A 17,684-nucleotide genomic window follows, 5' to 3' on the forward strand; every position below is an offset into this window, starting at 1 on the left:
CTAAATGTTGTAAGATAATGTGGTAGAATCAGTTTTCATATTTTTTGAACATTTTTATGAAAAATGGCATGTCCAAAATTATTCATACCCTTTTTAAATAATCACTGGAAGCATGTTTATTTGTCATCACAGCTCTCAAAATGGTTCTCATAATACATACCAAGCCTCTCAATGTCTTCACAATGATTCTAGACAGCTAGCCTAGCCCCGCCCACCTAGATCTTATTTCAGGGAGATCTAGTCTGGAAACCTAGTTCATAACCATTTAAAAATCAAGCAAAAGCTATATTCTTTGTTCAGGTGTGTCCTTATAAAAGGTTAAGCAGAGTTGTGCATTTTAAGAAGAGTGATCCATGATCAGCATCCATGATGACCAAGTGGTCCATTTTGGGATGTGCTGCAAATGTCAACCATCAAAACACCATATCCACAGTGCAGAATAGCTATTATAGAAATGTATTAGCTTGGGGTGTTTTTTTCCAGACAATGGGACCTGGTGACCTTCTCAAAGTAAATGGTAACACTAAAACAAGGGGCTACAGTAAGATTTTTGGAGGAAAAAAAATCAGGCAGTCTGCCGAGAAACCCGTCCCAATAGGCGGCATCGGGCCATTAAACCACACAATGATCCAAAACATACAGCCAAACAAGGCTTTCCAGTCATTATCTAAAAAAAGGTATGAATAATTTTGGACACAAAATTCATACATATGTAAAAAAAAAGATGAAAATGCTTCTATTTCCATGTTTCTACCACATTGTCAAGCAACCTTTTGACATGTGGCAGTTTCATTTTCAGTCAGAACAAACATATTGGTCGAGAGAAAATCAACATTAAATTAATATTTGCCAGGGGTATGAATAATTTTGTTCTTAACTGTATAAAATCTATATACATCTGTACATTTCTGTTCTTATCTGTAGACAACACACCTTACAGCACTTGGTGGGATGAATGCTGGGGACGCGGTCAGGAGAATAATGCGTCACCTCATCACAGACACACTGGCAACCCAATACAATTGGCTTGGCCGAGGAGGCCAAAAGAAGGCTTTTGCAGCTTTAAAAATCACTGCAGCTATAAGAGGTGTCTGAATGCCACTGCATTGCTGTCATTGTAAAAGAAAAATTAAATACAGTGTGCTTAATAGACACTTTTTGATTCTCCTGGAAATAGTGCATTGTATTTTCAATGATCAAGAACTGTTACCTGTTCAGGTGCTGCGGCAGCGCAAAATATCACTGCCAGCGAGTGCGACAGCCACATTAAGAACTGGCTTAAGTATAGCAGTGACCGCAGTGGAGGAAGGAAGAGGAGAGCTGAAGAACCGCAGAGCCCTGTAATCGGTATGTTACAGACCTGAATAAGAAGAGGGAAATCCAAAGACATAGTGGCAGACATTTAAGTATATGCAATGGGTCATTCCAGGTTAAATCATCTAAGGTTCTTGCTGCACCATCTCATATTTTGTTAAAACATTGTCTTAATCAAGAATGGGTCCCAAAACCAAAAGCCTGTAAAATATTTCTGTTCAAATCCTGTCTTTATCACATTCATATAATTGTCAGTCCTTAGAATTACTTCAGTTTTGTAGCTTGGAATTCACATTATCTAGGAAGCAATGTTTGAGCATTTATGATAAGTATTATTCATGGGCACTACTATTTCGATATATGATGGCGTCAAAATAGCTATTTAGAATCATCAGTGTCTCTACACATGAACTCGAGCATTGAGAACATTGTTCGTGTACACAGTTTACTAAAAAGAAAGGTTTTGGACAACTCACTCCTTGGCTGGCATGATGGCGGCGAGCAGAAAAACTAAGTTTTTAAAAACCTTTCTTTTAGTAAACTCTGTGTACACAAACAATGCTCAAGTTCATGTGTAGAGACACAGATGACTTCGATCAAAGTTTCATGTTGTGTCGAGCCTTCTTGGTTTTTTAAAAATAGCTATTTTGATGCCATCATGTATCAAAATAGTAGTGCCCCTACGATTTCCATTAAAAAAGCCATTTGACCCGAAAACGACGACAAGCTAAAAGTGGCGCTTCGGACGTAGGCTATAATTATGCTTTTAAACTAAAGTTTGACTAGGGTACATTCACAAAAACACCCTAGGATGCATTCTGGCCAGTTACGCTTTAACAGCCCCACTGATTTTCGTGTTCCTAGCCTAGGCTACTCCACCAATTACCAAAAAATGCAACCTCGTTTAATCTTAATGCGCATTTGTTGCAGAGACACCGTGATTTTATATCATCCAAAGCCCAGCTACATTTCTTTGAAAGACAACGATCTTTAAACAAAGCAGGCTACCTACAGTACATAGATGGCAATATCAGTTGTGCTTTAGACTGACAGAAAATACTGAGGCAAAAAGTCCTACCCAAAATAGAAATCTCTCCGATTTTCTATTAGCCTATACATGGCGGTACTCGGGACTTTCAACAACAGTTGCTTATATTTCTGTATTATACCAAAAACATAAATATCTATGTATTTTAATTATTCCAAAGTAGCATAGGCTACAAAATATGTCGAGCTATGTGCTACATTTGAAGAGTTTCAAAACGCCACCATTTTAATGAATTTTCATAAATATTTTCTTTACAATTAGTTTTCAAAGTAATTTCAGTAGAACTGTAACTGGGTGTTGTTATTTTATATATCTTTACTCAATCAAAACAACACAATACACATTAAATAACCTGAATGTTTTAAAAAAAGGAGATAGCGTTTTGGAACCAAACTCTTCATTTCTTCACACAAAAGTAACCAAGTTTAGCTTAGTCTTCTAACCTTATTTTAAGACAATAATTAAAAATCTTACCTTATCACATGTCAAACAGTCACCAAGTGTCCAGTGCCCTAGCTATGGCTAATCCTAGGCCAAACTGACCTAATGTCGCGTGGTTCATGCAAACATCACGTGCATTCATTCTCAGGTAACATTTTGTCGCGTGGCTTTAGTAGGCCTGTGCATGCTGTGCATTTCACGATTGATTGCAATATGAAAATGCTATTTGCAAATGGAGATGCATTTTCAACTAAAAATATAGCCTAGCATGCCTCAATACAACGCAATTCAGATCGTTACAACGTTAAGCGCATTTTCATATAATAGATGGGGACAGTAAACATTTTTTAAAAAATAATTAAAAAAAAACATTCTTACCTCCTAGGCCTAGTTTCAGTGATAACCTCCTAAATGGGCAATCTGTCACTGATGGTTGTCTCCTTTTCTCCACAGCTACTCAGCGCCAGCGTCTGCGTCAATTGGAATTCAGTGATTCGGATTCCAGCGATTCTGACTCCGAGTAAGTAGCACATATGGCAAACCCCACATACTTTGCATTGTTTTGATAAATGGATCGATGAGCAAACTCTTTTGTTTTTCCAGAATAGTTCCATGATCTGGAGGAACCGGAGCAGCCCACCCCCCAATTCCTTGTTGGTGTTTTTTTTAAACATTTTTTATTAATTTATTTCTTTGTTATTTTTGTTATTGTCAATAAATATTATAAATAATATTAACATTTATAACATATTGCCTGCCTGTCTTGAATTAAGCAACAAGCCCCGAGAGGCCACTGGTTTTAGAACAGCTGTTAGGCATGATGCGCAATTGCGGAAGCAATCATTTCCATATAGGCTTGTAGGCTACTGGAGAACAAGTCATTGCTCATGATAATAAAAGTATAATGTTCATTCATTTTCACGGTATGGACTAGCAATGGAAAATAAAAACAAAATGTTGGCAATTGGTTATAAGCCAACGTTTTGCAATAAACGGATTTTTGTAGGCCTATTGTGACGCACGACGATTTTCTCCGTGCCAACGTCAAAACAACGTTACCCCACCGGACAAAATGAAGTTGGCACAACGTCAGTAAACAACGTCATGCCAACGGATGATATGCCGTTGTGCCAACGTTGTGCCAACGTATGCTTGCTATCTGGGTAAGATTGTCCGAGAGTTTGTCTGCAATTTCAATGTTTTTACTTTGAATCAGTGCAAGCTTTCGGTCGGCAAAGTAGATCCAATTATTATATATTTTATAAGCTGCCTACTAATCCTGCACCTCGACAGATGAGCGCTGATCTTTCACTTTATTTACTGGACTCAATTTAGCCTGCCATAACTTTCATTAAACTATGATCTAAAATCGCTTTTGACAGGGGGAGGGACTTTTAAGTTGGTCTAACCAAAAGCGAAAGTAGGCTACATAGTCAGACTCCGCATCAGTAAGTTTGTCTTGTATCGAGAGCACACCGTTTGTAGCCTAAGGTAAGAAACCCACTATTTAATGTGTTCATATTGTCATTCACTTTGTGTTTTCGGTATGTGGAATATTTGGAATAAACTCATTAGAATTTCGTAGCATGAATTGTCGTTGTTTAAGATTTCCGCCTTTGGGGTAAGTAAGCAGGCCTTGTCCAAACAAACAAACCACTAGTAGGCTAAATGCGGGATTGCTAACATTAAAATATAAGATAGGCTACTGAATATATTATATATCTTAATTTAACTACATAGTAGGCTAGCATAATATGTCGAGGTAGCCTACTCTTTTGCCAGGTCCAGATTATGGCATCAAGCACAAAATCGTCGTGCGTAACTAGATGGGCTAACCTACTACAGGCGCTAGCCTGTGTAGCAGCGGCAGTAATGGAGTTCGACTACGCCACCCCAGGGTCTAACCCGGGGAACTGTAAATGACCACTACGACCTCTATCAGATTAGGCAATCAGGTTCGGGTACTGAGCAAACAGAGATGTGGTTCCATACAAAAATACAATTTTATTAGTCCAAAAACACAGCAAGTATTAGGCACTCTAAAAGCTGACGTCAGCAATGGTAAAAACACTTCACACTGAGTATGAGTCACTATATCACTACAATGTCACAAAATCACAGCAATTCGGTAGCGAGCAAACAGTACATCATCAAATATGCACAACAACAAACACCACATATGGGTGGTACATGGGTCAGTGTACTGGCATAGTCTCACGCACACACACACACACACACACACACACACAGAACCAGACTGAGGCTTACCGGTGGGCGTCCAGCGACTCAGGTATGAGTATCCAAAGAATCCACCCCAGACACACGTGCAAGGCCACGCAAACACATACACAGCACGGCTACGGTCACACTGTGAGAGCACCCACACTACACACTGAAGAGGTCCCACCACCTCGAGGACACCGTTCCCACCGTCAGCACTCAGCACCTGGACATACAGCAAGGACAGAAGACAGTGTTAACTACAGGTCGTAGGTTCACACACACACTGACACACACTGACACAGGCAGACACAGGCAGACACAGGCAGACACAGACAGACACAGACAGACACAGACAGACAAAGACAGGTTAGTAGAAATAACTGAAACAAACAAAGACAATGAAATGATGTTTGCGAAACAACGGCAGCACTGATTCTCCGCAGCGATAATCACCTCCTCTCAATGATGCAACTCAAATGACAAATAATAGCATTACATGGAAACAATTGACAAAGTAAACTAGGTTCCTGGCATTCCACAGCACTAAGCAAACGGCCTCCTGCCGAAGAGCACAAATGACACAAAACAACTGAAAGAAAACAAACAAACCAAATGAATTCACAATTCAGGGGACAAAGACACACAACCACTCAGTCACTGCACCACGTAACAAACACATTCATTCAGGTCTGAGGGCAGGTGCTCGGCCGGCCACACCAGTGGCCTAGGATACAGTTCGTTCAAGTCGATGGGCTCAGTCAATTAGCTTGATCCTAATAAGTCGCACAGCAGATAGATGATTGTGCGCAAACAGCAGCTAGGCAAAGCAGCAGTCGTTCTAAGGCAGGCCGGCAAACACTTCGTTGCTATGGTAGCTATCCCTGAGCCACAGCGTGTTGATACATGAAGCTCGCAGGCAATGCTTGGCGTGCGAGGCAATGACTGTAACGATGCGTTATTCCGCTCAATCTGATGTAAGACGGGGTAGCCACAACACAGCAGAGAGTTCTATAAAAGATCGGAGCTCCACATAAGCCACGAGCAAGCTGGGCAACGGTAAAACATTTGCGGTAGGCCTTTACGTACCTGCGACACAACCGGAAATCAGGTGAACCCAAACAATACAAACTTCTAGCGTTGCGTGCTGCCCTAGGGGTATGTTCGAGCTATAACGTCTCCCTTGTGAAATGATTGGCCACCAAAGACATAATGTGAGCCAACCACGAACTAGATAGAAAAGACGAGAGCCAACCATAACCAAATGAGAAGGGGGATGGCTGGATGCAACCCCAATCCATCCTGCCACAATCTACCCTGCCTTTTTAAATCGGCGCCCCGACGATGAACTAAGGAATGTGAACCATTGGCATCAACAAAGCAGTTCTCTGTGCCATTAGAACACTGGTCTTGGGAGGTGGTGGGGATTAGAGTGTTGTCCAGCCCTTGACCTGGAGGTCTTTCGCACTCTCACTTCAGTCCCATCAGAGGGGCCAGGCAGTGAAGCCTCCACAGGGGGTAGAGGGCCACTCACATCTACATGTGGAGCTGAAAGGGACAAAGTACTGGGATCAGTAATGGCTGCCTCCCCTTCTGGAGGCTCCCCTGTAGGAGAGGCTGCTACTGGTGATCTGACAATTTGGGACTCAGCCACCAGCTGAGGAATTGGTGGACCCTGGATCATCAGGTCAAAATCACCCAGCCAGTCGTCTTGCTGGATTACCTGTGAGGTTAATGGTTGAGTAACAGTTTGATCACTAGCAGGGGGCTCAGGCACGTTTTCACAGACCACTGGTTTTAACAGGGAGCGATGCACCTGCCGAGCCTTGTTCAGGTCATTTACTGGTGCCACAGTGTACACCGTGCCCCCCTCTTTTGGCGCTCGCAGTACCTGATGCACTGCTGAGTTCCAAAGGTCATGGATTTTATGGCGGCCCCTCACCCCAAGATCCCTGCGATATACCAACTGGCCCTCCTCTAGGGGTGCCTCGCGAACTCGCCGGTCATGGTTTGCTTTACGGCGTGTAGCCGATGCTTGCAGCCGCTCTCGGGCTCCGTGAAACGCAAGTTGCAACCGAGCCTGATGTTCTTGGACCCATTCGTGAACCGTGGCACCAGCGGGCTCTGGGACATTGCCCAATAGGAAATCCAATGGCAGACGTGGTTCTTGCCCAAACATCAAGAAGAATGGTGACTCCCCTGTGGCCTGGTGGGGAGTGGTGTTATAGCAATACAGGATTTGTGGCAAGCACGAATTCCAGTCTCGTTTTTGTGAGACTGGTAAGGTTCGTAACAGGTTGTGCATGGTCCTATTAAAACGTTCGCACTGCCCGTTTCCCGCTGGGTGATACGGAGTAGTGCGCGTTTTCTGTATTCCGTATAAACCACAGAGCTGCTGGATGAGCCCATTTTCGAAGCTACGACCCTGGTCCGAATGAATTCGACCAGGGACCCCAAACTTTGAAAACCACTCTCCTACCAGCACCTGTGCCACTGTAGAAGCACGTTGATCACTGGTCGGGACGGCCAAAGTGTATTTACTGAAAATGTCCGTCATTACTAAGACATTCTCCTGCCCACTCCTGGCTGGCTCTAGGGTGGTAAAATCAATTGCCAAGATTTCATTGGGTCGCCCTGCTAGCAGGTGGCCCATGAAGCTCTGTGCAGTGTGATGGTTGTCTTTAGCCACCTGGCATCTTTCGCACAACTGACACCAGCGTGCCACATCCGAAGCCATACCAGGCCAGAAGCACCGTTGCCGTAGGAGCTCCAGGGTCCTTTCGGTTCCCTGGTGGCCATGTTGCTGATGGGCCTGCGTCAGTGCCTCTTTTTGCATGGCCTCAGGCAGCAACAATTGCCATACCGTTTCCCCCCCGTCCGAACGAAAGACCTTACGATAAACAATACCATCCCACTCCACTAAGCGATCCCACTGTTTAAGCAGAGACAACGCCTGTGGTGAGGTCTGTTTGCGTTCTTGAGGGCTGGGTCGTTCCCCCCGCCTCCAAAAGACTAAGGCTTCCTGAATGGTGGGGTCAGCCTGCTGCAAAGCAGAAATCTCAGCCGGTGTATGGGTCGGTAGAACAGAAATGACCGATTGGGTGACCTTAGCCGGCCTTGGCTGTAGCACTTGTTGCAGTGGCTGGGGAAGAGTGGTGCCTGGGGCTATAGCTTCTGCCGTTTGAGAGTCCGGGAGATGCAGCCTAGATAGTGCATCTGCATTTTTGTTACTCCTCCCGGACCGATATTTGACTTCGTAGTCAAATGAAGCCAGTTGGCCCAGCCAACGCTGCTCTGTGGCACCAAACTTCGCTGAGGCCAGATGACTCAGTGGGTTGTTATCTGTATAGACCGTGCACTTGTGACCCAGCAGATACTCACGAAATTTTTCAGTCATGGCCCACTTAAGGGCCAAGAACTCCAATTTCATGGAACTATAATTTTGCATGTTCCTTTCTGCCGGTCTCAACCCCCGGCTGGCATAGGCAATGGGCCTCACTCGGCCTCCTTGCTCCTGCGACAGTACCGCACCTAAGCCCCCATAGCTCGCGTCAACCTCTAAAATGAAAGGGAGTGCAAAATCTGCATACGCTAGTACTGGTGCAGTAGTCAGTTTTGTCTTGAGATTCTCAAAACTGGCCTGACACTCACTAGGCCAGGTTCGTATGGATGCCTTTTGAGGCCCTTTTCTTGGCCCCACGTTAGCCAGCTCTGCCACTAGCCGATGTAACGGGGCAGCCAGCTTAGCAAAGCCTTCGACAAATCGTCTGTAATAGCTAGCGAATCCCAAAAAGGATCGTAGCTCAGAGACGGTGGTAGGAGTTGGCCATGACGATACCACCTCAATTTTACTGGGGTCAGTGGCCACACCCTGGTTTGAGATTACATGACCCAAATACCTTACTTGCTGCTGGAAAAACGCACACTTCGAGAGCTTCACCTTTAACCCTTCATGCTCCAGCCGACCCAGCACCACACCCAGCCTCTCCAGATGTTGTTTAACGGAGACGGAAAAGACCACAATGTCATCCAGATAAAGAAGCAAAGACTGACATTGTTGGTCGCCGAATATCCGCTGCATTAAGCGCTGGAAGGTGCTGGGAGCGTTACAGAGTCCAAATGGCATCCGGTTCCACTCAAACAATCCGAAGGGCGTGCAAAAAGCGGTTTTGGCCTTGTCGTCTTCTCTAACCGGTACCTGGTTGTAACCACTAGCCAAATCGAGGGTGGAAAACCATTGCGCCCCTGTCAGCGCATCTAAAGACTCTTCTATGCGTGGAAGAGGAAATGCATCTCTTCTTGTTTTGCTGTTTAATTGTCGGTAATCCACGCACATACGCAGACTGCCATCTTTCTTTTTGACGAGAACTATGGGGGAAGCGTATGGACTGCAACTTTCTCGAATCACCTGCGTTTCCAGCAGTTGATTGATGTGTTCCTTTACCAACTCATACTCTGATGGGGGTATGCGTCGATAGCGTTGTCGCACTGGGGCACTATCTTGAAGGGGGATCTCATGGGCAATTAAGTTAGTACACCCCAGATCTAATTCATGGGCTGAAAAGACATGGGTGTATTTCCTTAACAAGGATCGTACTTGTCCTTGGTCCTCCCTAGACAAAGGGGACAGGTCCAAGGCCTCAATCTGGTCCGGCACCGTGGCAGATGCTGATTGAGAGAACACAGTAGCAGTGTGGGAGGGCACTTCAGTGATGCCTGCTGGTAAGCTAACAATGTGGGCATGTTCTAACACACCTACAACCGTGCGGGGGTAGAGCAGCACATCGGCGGTGCCCACATTGACAACCGGTATGTGGGCAGTGCCTCGAATCACTCGAATGAAAGCAGGAGAGACTAGCAAGCCTGCTGGTAATCCCGACTCTGGTGGTTCCAATAACACCGTGGCTCCAGAATACTGGTCGGAACAGGTAGCAGGCACCAGCTTCATTGTGCCACCAGGGATTCTACAAGCCCTCTTACCCCGAACCTTAACTTTACTCCCAGCCCCTCCAGATGACTGCAGGCTACTGCTATGGCATCGTTGGAAAGCCTGTTGGACGGAAAGAGGTGCCTTTGACACTAATGGCAACTCGAATAAAGCCAGACCGTGAAGTCCAAAGAGCTCTTTGAAACACTTTTGAATCACGTTCATTCCCAAAACGCCAGGTACTGAAGTATGGGAGCTACTTGGAGGATCATGAACTACTAATACACCACATTGCGGCATCAACTTCCCACAGAGCTCAATATCTATTTCTAAGTAACCACTGTACGGAATGGCTAGGCCATTGGCTGCCCTAAGTTGCAACCAATGGCAAGAGCGAAGACGTTCTGGACCCCACGGCTTAAATTGCTGTGAAAAAAAACTCTCAGTGACAGTAGTCACCATAGACCCAGTGTCTACCAAGCAAGGCACCTTAACCCCACCCAACATCACCTCAACATGCGGGCAGGAGGCCATTAACTTTGAAATGTTAGTCAAATTTGGGGAATCACTACTCGAGCCAGGGCTTGCCCCACCGGATGTGTGGCTCTGCCATCCGGTGGGCACTAGTTTCCCGACGTCGAAGTTGGCCGGGCCTGGCTATCAGAGGGAGGGTTTCGCCCCGAGAAATGGGATTGAGAAGGGGCCCGAACCCCATCACATTCACTAGCAAAGTGACCAGGCTGTTGGCACCGCCTGCATATTAACGGGCCTCTACGGGGTGAGCGACTGCGCTTGTCGGGGCGTTGCAAGTTTACGAGATTTTGGGTAAGCTGCTGTAATTGCTCTTGTTGACATCGCAACTGTTCCTGTTGAAGTCTCAACATCTCTTTTATTTCATTCACTTCAGATGGCGGGGGTGTCCGAGGCGGATCATGCGGGCTACCCTGTACCTTATACTGGATGCCAATAGTTGAGGGAACAGAGTGGCTGCGACCCCTCAGGCCGCCAGGCAACCCTTCTCGCTCCCACCGCATGGCTTCCCTTCTGACCTCCAGCAAGGTTGCAGTGGGCTGCCGCCGCACCATCTGCTTTAGCTCACGGCGTAAAGCACCATCAAGGACGTGTTCAGCAAATTGATCCCTAAGTAGGGCTTCGGCACTTGGCATACCATCAGGAGCCTGGTCCTTAACTTTAGCCATGAGATTCATAAGGGCCAAAGAAAACTCTTGGAGGGTTTCGCCCTCCTGCTGCCTTCGTGAGAAAAATGCCTCCTGTAAGGCTACATATGAATCGGTACAACCATAAAGTTCTTTTAATATGGCAATTATACAAGCTGGGTCTCTCCGATCAGTGCTAGGGCGGTACTTTATTTCTTCGCGAGCCTCCCCCTCTAAATGGTCATAAAGGAAATCGGCTTGATCACTAGCTGCTAAATGTCGCACTCTCATACTTGCTTGTGCCTCCTCAAGCCACTCACTCAGCCGTTGGCCTGATTTCCCACTAAAAATGGGGCATTTACGTTCACGCGGAACGAAAACCAACCTCTCTGTTATGGGGACAGGAGCCGTACCATTACTAGTAGTAGCACAGCTATTGGCAGAGTCATCATTAACTGTAACATTAACGGGTGGTGGCAAATTGGGTGCTGTGGGGGTTACATTAGAATCCGGTGGAGCTGAAGCCTGCTCTTGACGAAGCCTTTCATTGTCTGCTTTAAGCTGGGCCACTAAATCCCTCAACTCTTGTAGCTCCTCGTCCATGGCTAACCCAGATCACAAACTCAGTACAGAAGAAACAGAACACTATCCCCAACAACCTTACCTGACAAGTTATGGGTCCACGTGAGAATAACTGCTGCTTTGCCTGAAAAGAATCGTTATATAACTATATTCCATGCAGCTGCCCTCAACCAAGACAAAAAAATGATACTTATACACCACACAACAGAATAGGACACACGTCTCTGTTATAGTCAGTACATCCTGCCGACTACGCCAAATTGTAGCAGCGGCAGTAATGGAGTTCGACTACGCCACCCCAGGGTCTAACCCGGGGAACTGTAAATGACCACTAAGACCTCTATCAGATTAGGCAATCAGGTTCGGGTACTGAGCAAACAGAGATGTGGTTCCATACAAAAATACAATTTTATTAGTCCAAAAACACAGCAAGTATTAGGCACTCTAAAAGCTGACGTCAGCAATGGTAAAAACACTTCACACTGAGTATGAGTCACTATATCACTACAATGTCACAAAATCACAGCAATTCGGTAGCGAGCAAACAGTACATCAAATATGCACAACAACAAACACCACATATGGGTGGTACATGGGTCAGTGTACTGGCATAGTCTCACGCACACACACACACACACACACACACACACAGAACCAGACTGAGGCTTACCGGTGGGCGTCCAGCGACTCAGGTATGAGTATCCAAAGAATCCACCCCAGACACACGTGCAAGGCCACGCAAACACATACACAGCACGGCTACGGTCACACTGTGAGAGCACCCACACTACACACTGAAGAGGTCCCACCACCTCGAGGACACCGTTCCCACCGTCAGCACTCAGCACCTGGACATACAGCAAGGACAGAAGACAGTGTTAACTACAGGTCGTAGGTTCACACACACACTGACACACACTGACACAGGCAGACACAGGCAGACACAGGCAGACACAGACAGACACAGACAGACACAGACAGACAAAGACAGGTTAGTAGAAATAACTGAAACAAACAAAGACAATGAAATGATGTTTGCGAAACAACGGCAGCACTGATTCTCCGCAGCGATAATCACCTCCTCTCAATGATGCAACTCAAATGACAAATAATAGCATTACATGGAAACAATTGACAAAGTAAACTAGGTTCCTGGCATTCCACAGCACTAAGCAAACGGCCTCCTGCCGAAGAGCACAAATGACACAAAACAACTGAAAGAAAACAAACAAACCAAATGAATTCACAATTCAGGGGACAAAGACACACAACCACTCAGTCACTGCACCACGTAACAAACACATTCATTCAGGTCTGAGGGCAGGTGCTCGGCCGGCCACACCAGTGGCCTAGGATACAGTTCGTTCAAGTCGATGGGCTCAGTCAATTAGCTTGATCCTAATAAGTCGCACAGCAGATAGATGATTGTGCGCAAACAGCAGCTAGGCAAAGCAGCAGTCGTTCTAAGGCAGGCCGGCAAACACTTCGTTGCTATGGTAGCTATCCCTGAGCCACAGCGTGTTGATACATGAAGCTCGCAGGCAATGCTTGGCGTGCGAGGCAATGACTGTAACGATGCGTTATTCCGCTCAATCTGATGTAAGACGGGGTAGCCACAACACAGCAGAGAGTTCTATAAAAGATCGGAGCTCCACATAAGCCACGAGCAAGCTGGGCAACGGTAAAACATTTGCGGTAGGCCTTTACGTACCTGCGACACAACCGGAAATCAGGTGAACCCAAACAATACAAACTTCTAGCGTTGCGTGCTGCCCTAGGGGTATGTTCGAGCTATAACGTCTCCCTTGTGAAATGATTGGCCACCAAAGACATAATGTGAGCCAACCACGAACTAGATAGAAAAGACGAGAGCCAACCATAACCAAATGAGAAGGGGGATGGCTGGATGCAACCCCAATCCATCCTGCCACACCTGTGACCAGCAAGGACATATGTTTGCATTAGGGACATATCCATACCAACACTTTGGGGTGACGAAATTGTCATACTTTAGCGAAGTCATTCGTATTATTTGTTTTATTATGATGTCGTTCATGATGCTCATAAAGTGTAGACTACATCTCCAGTACAACCAGTTTAGATATGCTGTCATTTGATTGGCTGAAACGTGAAAAGTGTCAAAGCAAGCCTCTAGACCTCTCCAGAATATATCCCGCCTCCTATCTTCCGTATCCATCCAACTTCCGGGCGTGGATTGTCTATGGGAAATAACATGGCGTTTTGAAAGATCGTACCTGTCAAACTCTGTAGGTGACAAAGTAGTAGTAGGTGACGGTGCCGTTTGAGTAGTATAGTCTATAGTATACTACTTAAACGGCACCGACAATCAAAAAATCCAGTGGAAACTATATGGCAGAAGTGTGTAGGTTAATCTGCCCACCAGCTTTTTCAACTAAGCTACCTACATATTTCGAAACGCCATGTTATTCCCCATAGACCTCTGAAGTTCGCCTACAAAAAAGCTGCCATCTTTGACATTCGGTATCTGGCGATTTTTCTTATGGGAAAATAACATGGGGATTTTGATTTATCGCACCTGCTAAACTCTCGCGGGGATGAAAGTCTGAAATGCAGATGTTTTCCTGAACACACTTTTGTCCTCTGCCTTCGAGTGGATACTGTGATCTCCAGTACGTGAGGGCGGCACACTTAGATTTTTGCTACCCCAGAGCTAACTTTCAATGCAACTTGCCATAGGTAGTTAGCTTCAATTAAGAACCGGATCTCCTTATATGGGCAAAGATGTCCGTTTTGGTTCTTTTTTGTAGGCGAACTTCAGAGGTCAATTACAGAGGCGGGACTTATTCTGGAGAGGTCTCTTGTCGCGTTAGCGGCAGACACATAGGAGGCATGCAGGTGTGTGGACAATGATCTGTCTTAAAATAAAATAGATGGTTGAAGAAAAAAAAGAAAGAGTATGTGTATTGTAAATCTGGATGTGAGGGTCAACCCTGGAGCAGACAACATGGTTTTAGGCATAGATATTAGAAAGCTAGATACCACATTGTCTGTCGAGTTTATTCTATTAGGTGGCATCATAACCATGGCCGCCATATTGCTGGGGGCAGCACCTTTATTGTCTATGGGCAACACTTGCAGGCAATCACGGACACCTGTCTGATTTCCAGTCAGAGTCACATGCTCCTCCATTGGCCTCCAGTGATTGTTGCCTCCACCAAGATGGCGTCGCTATTTACGTAGGTTCTGGAGCCCAATGCGTATCTAGCTTTCTAATATCTATGGTTTTAGGGTCCCTACCCTTGACCTCTGACCCCATGGGCCTGGCCTGGGATGAGCGTGCGCTTAATCCAGACCCAACTGTCATGATAAAGCAAACTAGGCCAAAGACCTTAATCTGTACTGAGGAATTTAGCCTACACCTTAACATTTCTGATTCTTGTTTAGTTACAGCTGCATGTTTGTTGTGCTTCTTTCACCATCTTATATTTGTTCTGTTGTTTCTTCTTGTCAGAATATTGAAAACAAAGACAGCGGTTCATGTTTAGCTACAGCTATAATCTATAGTATGTGGTGACACATGAAACAAGATGTAAAGCTGCATATGTCTCATGTACATTCCTAGAGAGACTCTCCCACTGCTGCTAGGATGAGTGTCTCTCAGGAGAGAGAGGAGGCTGCAGGTCACAGTGAGACACTCAGACCAGAGTCTGCAGCACACAGCTGTGTGCAACAAATCAGCAAACCACCAAAACACTCTGATGGAGGGTAAGTGAATCCACAGATACAGTACACATCATACCTGTCCCCACACACTCTGATGGAGGGTAAGTTAATCCACAGATACAGTACACATCATACCTGTCCCCACACACTCTGATGGAGGGTAAGTTAGTACACAGATACAGTAGGCATCATACCTGTCCCCACACACTCTGATGGAGGGTAAGTTAGTACACAGATACAGTACGCATCATACCTGTCCCCACACACTCTGATGGAGGGTAAGTTAATCCACAGATACAGAACACATCATACCTGTCCCCACACACTCTGATGGAGGGTAAGTGAATCCACAGATACAGTACACATCATACCTGTCCCCACACACTCTGATGGAGGGTAAGTTAGTACACAGATACAGTACGCATCATACCTGTCCCCACACACTCTGATGGAGGGTAAGTTAGTACACAGATACAGTAGGCATCATACCTGTCACCACACACTCTGATGGAGGGTAAGTTAGTACACAGATACAGTACGCATCATACCTGTCCCCACACACTCTGATGGAGGGTAAGTTAGTACACAGATACAGTACACATCATACCTGTCCCCACACACTCTGATGGAGGGTAAGTTAGTACACAGATACAGTAGGCATCATACCTGTCCCCACACACTCTGATGGAGGGTAAGTTAGTACACAGATACAGTACACATCATACCTGTCCCCACACACTCTGATGGAGGGTAAGTTAGTACACAGATACAGTAGGCATCATACCTGTCCCCACACACTCTGATGGAGGGTAAGTTAGTACACAGATACAGTAGGCATCATACCTGTCCCCACACACTCTGATGGAGTCACCCTATGCTACAGACCTTTTATTAATTTTCTTATTTCATCACACGTCAAAACACACACACACACACACACACACACACATATCTGACTTTCTCCAACTTTTGCACATCTCCATAGAACTTTTTATTTATTATTTTTGATTTCTCCTCCATTTATCTACCCATGTCCTTGATTGCCTAGCCTTTCTGCCCCCCCACCCCCATCCCCAACACACACACTTACATCATCACTGTCATCACCTCACATACATACAGCACACTGCTTGCTACAGTAAGCCTCCTCTACATACTTGCTGCACACTGCCCCCCCCCCTACATAGACAGCACATTGTCTTCAGGATCTTCTCCAACACACATCCTCTACATACTTACAGCACACTGCCCCCACCTACCCACACACTACACACACACACACACACACACAGTCACTGCTCCATTCCCCTCCCGCCACACACACATCTTCACTGTCATCACTCACATACATCATACATACAGTACTCTGCTTGCAATAGTAAGTCCCTTCACCATACTTGCAGTACACTGCCCCCCCCTCTCCCCTACCTACACAGCACATTATTTCATCAGGAAGCTTCTCCAAAACACATCCCCAACATGCTTACAGCACACTGCCCCCCCCCCCCCAATACACAGTACATTGTCTCATGAGGAAGCTTCTCCAACACACATATTGCACACTGCCCTCTCCCCACATTCACAGTACACTATCCCATCTCCCCTGTCACCCCCCCAACACACACACCAAGACCCCTGGCAGTTGGGTTAGCCCCTTGAGCCATGGATCTGCCCAAGGTTTCTTCCTTGGTAAGGGAGTTTTTCCTTGCCCCTGTTGCTCTTGGGTGCTCCTTGTTGGTGCCCCCCCCCCCCCCAAATCCCAATCCTCCCCCACCTTTCTTATGCAGCCCTTGCCACTTAATCTACTAAACCCCCCCCCCCCCCCCCATAAATGCACAAATAGGCTGACACCAGACATAATTTCACTGCATTTCTTACTTCCAGTAACTATATGCATGTGACAATAAACTTCCTTGTATCCTTGAATGGGCCTTCCCAAAGTTCGGTGTTCATATTTCTCGATAACAGACCACTGTCAAGGAAAATGGGTTTCGTATCAAAGCAGACAGTGTTCTAAAGAATGTTTGATTCAAGTTCAGCGTGTGTTGTGAACTATTTGTTTATCAACAAAAGCAAAGATGAAACAGTAACACATATGTAGGCTAGGCTAAAGAGTCATATCGTGGGGAGTTTATTTTTCCATTTTGGCAAGTAGTCGTGTAATAAGTCTGGTTTTGTTACATTATCCCTTACATACCATCTATAGGTACCATCTGTAGGGGAAATAGGTCCCTTCAGGGCGGAACAAGTGCGGTTTTTGCCCTGTCGGGACCTATTTCCAGTTATTGAC

General features: G+C 45.8%; 1 protein-coding gene and 1 long non-coding RNA gene across 3 annotated transcripts in view; both read left to right on the top strand.

Moving 5' to 3' along the window:
* The window catches only part of LOC143135392 (NACHT, LRR and PYD domains-containing protein 12-like), a 270,809-nt gene that overhangs the window by 222,010 nt on the left and 31,115 nt on the right, over window positions 1-17,684 (top strand). The window lies entirely within an intron of this gene.
* Window positions 4,224-15,392, top strand: LOC143136295 (uncharacterized). The gene is made up of 2 exons (XR_012989297.1): window positions 4,224-4,294; window positions 15,183-15,392. It is a non-coding gene; the product is annotated as an uncharacterized LOC143136295 (long non-coding RNA).

The sequence above is a fragment of the Alosa pseudoharengus genome, unplaced genomic scaffold (genome assembly GCF_046254945.1).
Source record: "Alosa pseudoharengus isolate Yale_2024_CS ecotype anadromous, Long Island Sound unplaced genomic scaffold, YU_APseudo_1.1 YU_APseudo_1.1_scf_1, whole genome shotgun sequence".
Lineage (NCBI taxonomy): Eukaryota > Metazoa > Chordata > Actinopteri > Clupeiformes > Clupeidae > Alosa > Alosa pseudoharengus.